The sequence below is a fragment of the Opisthocomus hoazin genome, chromosome W, assembly GCF_030867145.1.
Source record: "Opisthocomus hoazin isolate bOpiHoa1 chromosome W, bOpiHoa1.hap1, whole genome shotgun sequence".
NCBI lineage: Eukaryota > Metazoa > Chordata > Aves > Opisthocomiformes > Opisthocomidae > Opisthocomus > Opisthocomus hoazin.
Window position 1 is genome coordinate 42,321,550 of NC_134453.1, and position 7,908 is coordinate 42,329,457.

Genomic DNA, 7,908 nt, shown 5'->3' on the forward strand with positions numbered 1-7,908 from the left:
AAGAGTGGCTGATACAGGAGCATCTAATCAGGAACCACTGTCCTTGGGAACAAAGTATATCTTGGAAGAATATGTAAGCTAAAATGTTTTTGAACAGTTTGGAACTAACAGCAGAAGAATGATGAACAGTGCCCTTAAATGAACTATCCTCATTATAATACTAAAAATCACACCCCTTGAGTTGGAGACCCCGGCCCAAGCAGAGACCCTGATTTACTGGGCATGCATAGTAACTTTTGGGAGTACTGTATCTTTAAACCAAAATGAGAAGAGAACTAACCAATCATAGTTAGGAGGGCATGGCTAATAGGCAGAACTAACATTTTTAACTGTATAAATATGTGATGTGAATGTAACCAGGTGTGCTAGCTTTGTGTAGTTGCCACCTAGCATCCATCTCTGCACAGACATGAAATAAACTGATATCTCGGTTCTGTGTGCATATTGGATCTTGCACACCGGGTAACGAACTGTTTGTGAGACAATATTGCTATTTCATTTGTTCCGAGACAAAAGATACCATCTATCTGCTTTCATTGTAGTCCAGCATCAGTCAGCAATGCTGAACAAGGACAACACAATAGCCAGATTTTGTAAATTGGGGTGCTCTAGAGATGACCCTAATTACAATGTGAAAATTGTTGGTTAGTACAGAACACACAGCCGCTCCTCATGACTTGTGCTCCAGACCCTTCACCAGCTTCGTCGCCCTTCTTTGGACATGCTCCAGCAACTCAATGTCCTTCGTGTAGTGAGGGGACCAAAACCTAACACAGTACTCGAGGTGCGGCCTCACCAGTGCCGAGTACAGGGGCACGATCACCTCCCTCCTCCTGCTGGCCACACTATTCCTAATACAAGCCAGGATGCCGTTGGCCTTCTTGACCACCTGGGCACACTGCTGGCTCATGTTCAGCTGGCTGTCGACCAACACCCCAAGGTCCTTTTCCGATGGGCAGCTTTCCAGACGCTCTTCCCCAAGCCTGTAGCGTTGCATGGGGTTGTTGTGACCCAAGTGCAGGACCCGGCACTTGGCCTTGTTGGACCTCATACAGTTGGCCTCAGCCCATCGATCCAGCCTGTCCAGATCCCTCTGCAGAGCCTTCCTACCCTCCAGCAGATCGACACTCCCACCCAACTTGGTGTTATCTGCAAACTTACTGAGGGAGCACTCAATCCCCTCATCCAGATCACTGATAAAGATGTTAAGACTGGCCCCAAAACTGAGTCCTGGGGAACACCACCTGTGACCGGCCACCAACTGGATTTAACTCCATTCATCACCACTCTTTGGGCCTGGCTATCCAGACAGTTTTTTACCCAACAAACAGTATGCCCGTCCAAGCCATGAGCAGCTATTTTCTACAGGAGGATGATGTGTGAAACAGTGTCAAAGGCTTTACTAAAGTCTAGGTAAACAACATCCACAGCCTTTCCCTCATCCACTAAACGGGTCACCTTGTCATAGAAGGAGATCAGGTTGGTCAAGCAGGACCTGCCTTTCATAAACCCATGCCAACTGGGCCTGATCCCCTGGTTGTCCTGTACATGCCGTGTGATGGCACTCAAGATAATCCACTCCATAAACTTCCCCAGCACACTTTAATATGTTATGGTGATCTGTTTTCTGAACTTAGCAATGCTATCCAGTAAAAATGGACTGGTTAACCCCACAGACTTCAAGTGATTTAGAATTGGCCCTAAAACTATGGTGTAAATAAAAATTTAATTTATTAATCAGAAATTACCCAGTAAATGGTCTATATCTTCTACAGAGCTGAATTAACCATGGAAATATTTATTATATTCTGTTTGTTAACTGATGGACAAGCATGACAAATTTGCCTTGAATATTAGCATGATCATCTCTAATGGGAAGCTTAATTTGGATTCTAGGCAGTTTGATGACACTAAGGCATTATCTATATTTAGATAACTGCATGAATTTTCAGATAAAAATAAAAAGCATTAGATTTTGTAGTGATTTTCCCTCCTCCTATGTTTCCCCATTGTAATCAGTTGAAAACAAGCATCATATTTCTCTTGAGAAAGACTGAATGACATCCCACTCATAAAATCATTTTAGACATAACATTTATTAAATCAATGAACAGCTAACAGGTTCTGACTTACCCCATTTCCAACATTTGTTGAAGACCGGGCAAGTCGAAGGCATACTTTAGACTAGCTTGATGCACAGGAACAAGAGGGGAACCATCTTTCACTTCATAATTCCCTCCATTGTCCTTAGTGGGAACCTGTACAGGGATTTCATGGTAGACCTCAGTGCTGTCATGTGTGGTGATTCACCATCTTAGATTTTTGCTTTTCTTCTTGCTTTTCATCTGCTGAAGAGGCAGAGACTTAATGCTTAATACCTGGTTTTGCACTTCAGTATTAGTTCCTGGATGTGGGTTTGGGGTTTGCTTGGTTTTTTGTGATTGCATATTCCTACCCCTTAACAATGCATGCTCTCACCTTCACTGTTATTGTCTTTCATCCAAATACAGCAAACATTTATAGCAAGGTGCCTGAAACAAACTCAAAACACAACATCCTTCTAAATTCTGAATCTTTCCTGTTATGAACTGAATTAAAGGTACACTGTTCAACTTGTATGTCACAGCATCATCTGGCCTCTACTCAGAAGCTACCACTAGGTCAGGCGATATGGAGATGCAGCTCTAAAAATAGCAGGCTGTAGCTGACAAGGGAGTGAATGATTACTCAGAGAACAAATAGATTACTTTTTTCCTATTTCAAGGATATCATCTGGAGGGCAGGTGAAATATGCCTGATGATATGCCTTTGTATGTTGCTTTCACTAGAAAAAATATAAAATCCTAATTAACTGTCATGCAAGTACAAGTCCTTGGCACCTCCTAAGGTTCTGAGAATCTCTGAAGAAGGTTCTGCTCAAAATCCACAGAATCTGGAAAGTCTGTGAATGGACTCTTTGAGTCAGGCTGGACTCTCCAGCCAAATCAATATTCCTAGGAGCAGCCATCCTCTTGTAACACCAGCCTACTAAAAATTTATGTTGGACACTTGACTCTTTGCAGAGTCACATATAGCCATATAGTTCAATTCACAGGGTTCAGTTCAAATCAGCAGCATTCACGTTAGCAAAGAAGTTTCCCCGTAGAAAGTTCATTACTGGACAAAGGCCCAGTTTACTCTAGTTGTTCTGAAGACTGTTCTTTGATTCTGTACCTGAGCTCTCATGAGTGTTGCTGTGCTGTGAAAAACTAAGGTAGCTGTAGTTTATGGTGATTTACTGGTTGATTTTTCCAAAACATGACACACTTAAACTTAAAAAGGGATTAAGAAGTGCTATTTTAGCTAGATAACTGAAAAAAAAAAAAAAAAAAAAAAGTTGATCAGTTTTGCAACATTGACTAATCTCTCAGATATTGGAGTTTCATAATTTATTACCCTTCTGTATATTTTTTATGGATAGCTGATGTAGAAGAGCCCTTCGTTTTATATCCTGGTGTATCACAGATTTGTATGCGTGTGCAGGTATTTTAATATGAAACATTTGCCTTTTTTTAATAAAAATCCCAGATCTCAAAGAATAAAACTGGTAATTTCCAATTTTTTTTTTTTTATTAATGCTAAGAATAAACCTAAAGGTAAAAAAAAAAACATAAGCAGTGGTTCTGGTCTAAAAACGTGATTTCAAGAAAATGTTGTGCAAAAATGCTCAAAGTGTGTGTCCCTTAAATGACACTGATGATAATTTAAATTCTAACGTTGCCACATAGCATTAGAAACTTTAGTTAAAAAGGGTTGTGCTGTTATTAGAAAAAAAACCCCACTCTAGTCATTGTCACTCAGCTAATAAAGGAGTTCTGAATATATGATCATAATGAGAGACAACCTTATTTTTTTATATTTCCTATTAGTTTAAACCAGAACTCAGGCACAAATGATTAACAGTGTTATTAATGAGAGGAAAAAAAACCCAAAAGAGCTTTCTGGATTCTCCATAGTTGGCAGTTACAAATTCAAAATTAAACGAAAATGCTTTATTTCACACAAAAATTCACACATTCAGGAGGTCTAACTGCTTGCATTATACAAGGAGTTAGATCAAATGTTTGGGTTGTCCATGTTAGTAGCATACACCATAAAACCTACTGTAACAGTACCATGAGAATTTAGTGGTCTTCAGTACCTTTAACACCAACAGACAGGAACAGTGTATATTGGACTCCTGAGTACCTGGTTGTTAGCCTAGTGAACCTTGACTTAGGTCAAATGACATTTTGATACCAAACAATAATAATCCATTCTGTCAGAGGTTCAGCTGTGTGCAGTTTGCAGAAACAAGATGCTATGGCAGTGCTTCATTTCTGGAATGTTGAGGAGCTGTATTAATATCTTGCAAAGCTCTACTGACCAAAACACTAATAACAGATAGTGATTTTCAACATCTGGTAACATTAGACTTCCAAGGAAACAGCAAGACGCACCTTATTGACCCCAGTTCAACAAACCAACCTTCAGATCCCAACTGCAAACCACTGAGTTATCTGGCTTTTAAAGTAATTCCCCTTCTCCAGTTTCCTCTCATCCCTACCAAAATGTGCAATCCCTGACCCCACCATATGTACTGGAAAATACCAGACAACTTGAACGGAGGTCATCAGTTACAGGATATGAATGTCTTTCCAGGACACTGTTTAAAAATTATTGTAAGTTATTGGTATTTTCTAAATTTAGGAGACTGTATTGTAGCTTCCCATCTGAAACCCAGCCCCAAGAAATCACTGATATAAACAAGAAAAAGGAATGAAGGTGATGAAACTTAGCTCTTGTGACAATCAGCAGTGTAGCTCCAGAAATAGTTTTTTCCCTATGTAGATAATACATAGCATACGTATTTCTATAGTAATATGATCCTTACAGCTGTTATTTTATACAAAGACACATATTAAATGTTTAAGTCACAAACAATCTTATGGCTTATAGTTAAAGCATTTAAAAGCGTTTTCTTAAAAATGTTTATTTTCCACAAGGAAGAATTAAATTGTTTTCCACATAGTTTTCTTAAAACAGAGTCCATAAGGACATATTCAGCACCAAAACAAACAAACAAAAATACAAACAGCCATAGAATATAATCTATACAGCAAACATTTAATATTGCACTTTGTTCTCTAATGCTTGGATTTTACTTTTTTTCCTAATTCAGATCAAGATTCTATGTCAAATATTGTGCTACAACTATAAACCTGCAATGTCTCTTAACAACTAACAAAAATAGTTTAAATGGGAAGTCTTTATCTGATAAGGTTTTAGAATTTTTCACTCTGATTACAGCCTGTGATGCAATGTCAGTTACTACAACATTGGTCAACTCTGCTTCGTATATAGCTTTCCATTATACTGGGATAAGTACTTTAATGCTATATATATCAGCAATTGTTCCCTAGTCTCTTAAAATAACAAAAAAAAGAAAAAAAGTAAAATCACCAAATGCCCTTTTATGCCAACAATCTTATCCACTTAAAATTTTGTCTGGTTGGAGAGGGTAGAAGGAAGGGACATTCACAAAAATCGGCCAGCATAAGACATCACCCAATTACCAATTCTTGCTTATCAAAGCCCAAACCTTTGAACTGAATCACTTAAAACGTGACTCTCATTTTAATCACCCTGTCATCATTTTTGAAACATGAAATATCTTTCATGTTCTCATAAAGGCCACTTATGGAAAAGCCTGTTTTGTCATATTTATGAAGATTTAAAAATAAGGCAGAACTTTTTAAGAGTGAGCACAAAGCAGAAACACCAGCTTTCCCTCTCCCCCTCCCCTCTGAACTGTTTTATTGCACAAGGAAATACACAATGGATTAGTTTAAGTAGTCAACATCAAACATGTCTCTTTAACAATAGGGTTAGGGGTTGTTTTTTTTTACATGATTTCCAAAAAGGAAATTTACATTTACAAGTCTAGCGTAAAAGCACTGGTCAGATCTAATGGCTCCCTCATTCTTTTATTCTTTAGGATACACTCAAGGGGTGAGTGTTTTTTCTGTATCATTTCTCACATTTTAGATGAACGTATGTTTAAAGTTGTTGGTGTGGGGTTTTTTTTGTTTGTTTTGTTTTAAAGCTCTCAGGACTAGCCCAGGAGACAATTGGAGCAATTCTCAGCAAACTAATTTGAGTATAGCTAGTAACACTGATACTCTGGCCCAGTTTTATTATAGTTTGGGAACAAAAATCCAGGCTGATGCAAACGCAGACCCACCGTCAATGAAGGAAGAGTTGGTATGTGAACTGTTACAGGAGCTTGACCCCTACAGATCGATGGGCCCTGACATTATCCACCTGAGTGCGTTAAGAGAGCTGGCTGACATCATTGCAAGGCCACTCTCTGTACTCTTTGAGAAGTCGTGGAGATCGGGGGACATCCCAGAAGACTGGAAAAAGGCTAATGTCACCCCCATCTTCAAGAAGGGCTTAAAGGAGGATCCAGAAAATTATAGGCCCATCAGTCTTACTTCAGTCCCTGGGAAAGTTATGGAATGAATCCTCCTGGGGGTTATCACAAATCAAATGAAGCACATGACTGGGAAAAGCCAGCATGGATTCACCAAGGGCAAATCGTGCTTGACAAACCTGATCACCTTCTACGACAAAGTAACCTGCTTGGTTGATGTGGCGTGAGCAGTGGACGTTGTCTACCTGGATTTCTCCAAGGCTTTCAATATGGTTTCCCACAGCCTCCTCCTAGAGGAACTGATGCATTACAGTCTAGACAAATGGTCTGTGCGGTGGGTGGAGAGCTGGCTGACAAGCCACACCCAGAGGGTGGTGGTAAATAGCTCCTTTTCAAACTGCCAACCTGTCACAAGTGGAGTCCCCCAGGGATCGATATCAGGCCCAACGCTGTTTAATACCTTCATAAGCGATCTGGATGATGGGATCAAGTGTACCCTGATGAAGTTTGCCAATGACACCAAACTGAGTGGGGAAGTGGACACTTCAGCAGGGAGAGCCACCCTGCAGGAAGAACCGGATAGACTGGAAGAGTGGGCTAACAAGAACCTTGTGAAGTTCAACAAAGACAAATGTAAGGTCATGCACCTGGGAAAGCATAATCCAGGAGTGCAGCACAGGCTGGGATCTACGCAGCTGGGGAGCAGCTCTGTGGAAAGGGACCTGGGGGTCCTGGTGGACAACAAGCTCAATATGAGTGAACAGTGGGCTGCTGTGGCAAAGAAAGCAAACAGGATGCTGCGTTGCATCAACAAGGGCATCACTAGCAGAGATGAAGAAGTCATTATCCCGCTCTACTCAGTGCTTGTCTGGCCACACCTGGAACACTGTGTTCAGTTTTGGTCCCCACTATACAAAAAAAGATGTGGACAGGCTGGAGAGGGTCTAGAGAAGGGCCACAAAGGTGATCTAAGGACTGAGAAGCCTGCCATATAAGGAAAGGCTGAGAGAACTGGGTTTGTTCAGCCTTGAGAAAAGAAGGGGAGACCTTATCACCATGTTCCAGTATTTAAAGGGTGGCTACAAAGACGGAGACTCCCTTTTTACAAGGAGTCACATGGAAAAGACGAGGGGTAATGGGTACAAGTTACTCCTGGGGAGATTCCAATTGGGCACAAGAGGAACGTTTTTCCACAATGAGAACAATCAGCCACTGGAATAATCTCCCCAGGGAAGCGGTGGATTCCCCAACATTGGACACTTTCAAGGTTCAGCTAGACACAGAATCACAGAAGGTTAGGGATTGGAAGGGACCTCTGGGGATCATCTAGTCCAAGCCCCCTGCCGAAACAGAGTCACCTAGAGCAGGCTGCATAGGACCTTGTCCAGGCGGGTCTTGAATATCTCCAGAGAAGGAGACTCCACAACCCCCCTGGGCAGCCTGTTCCAGTGCTT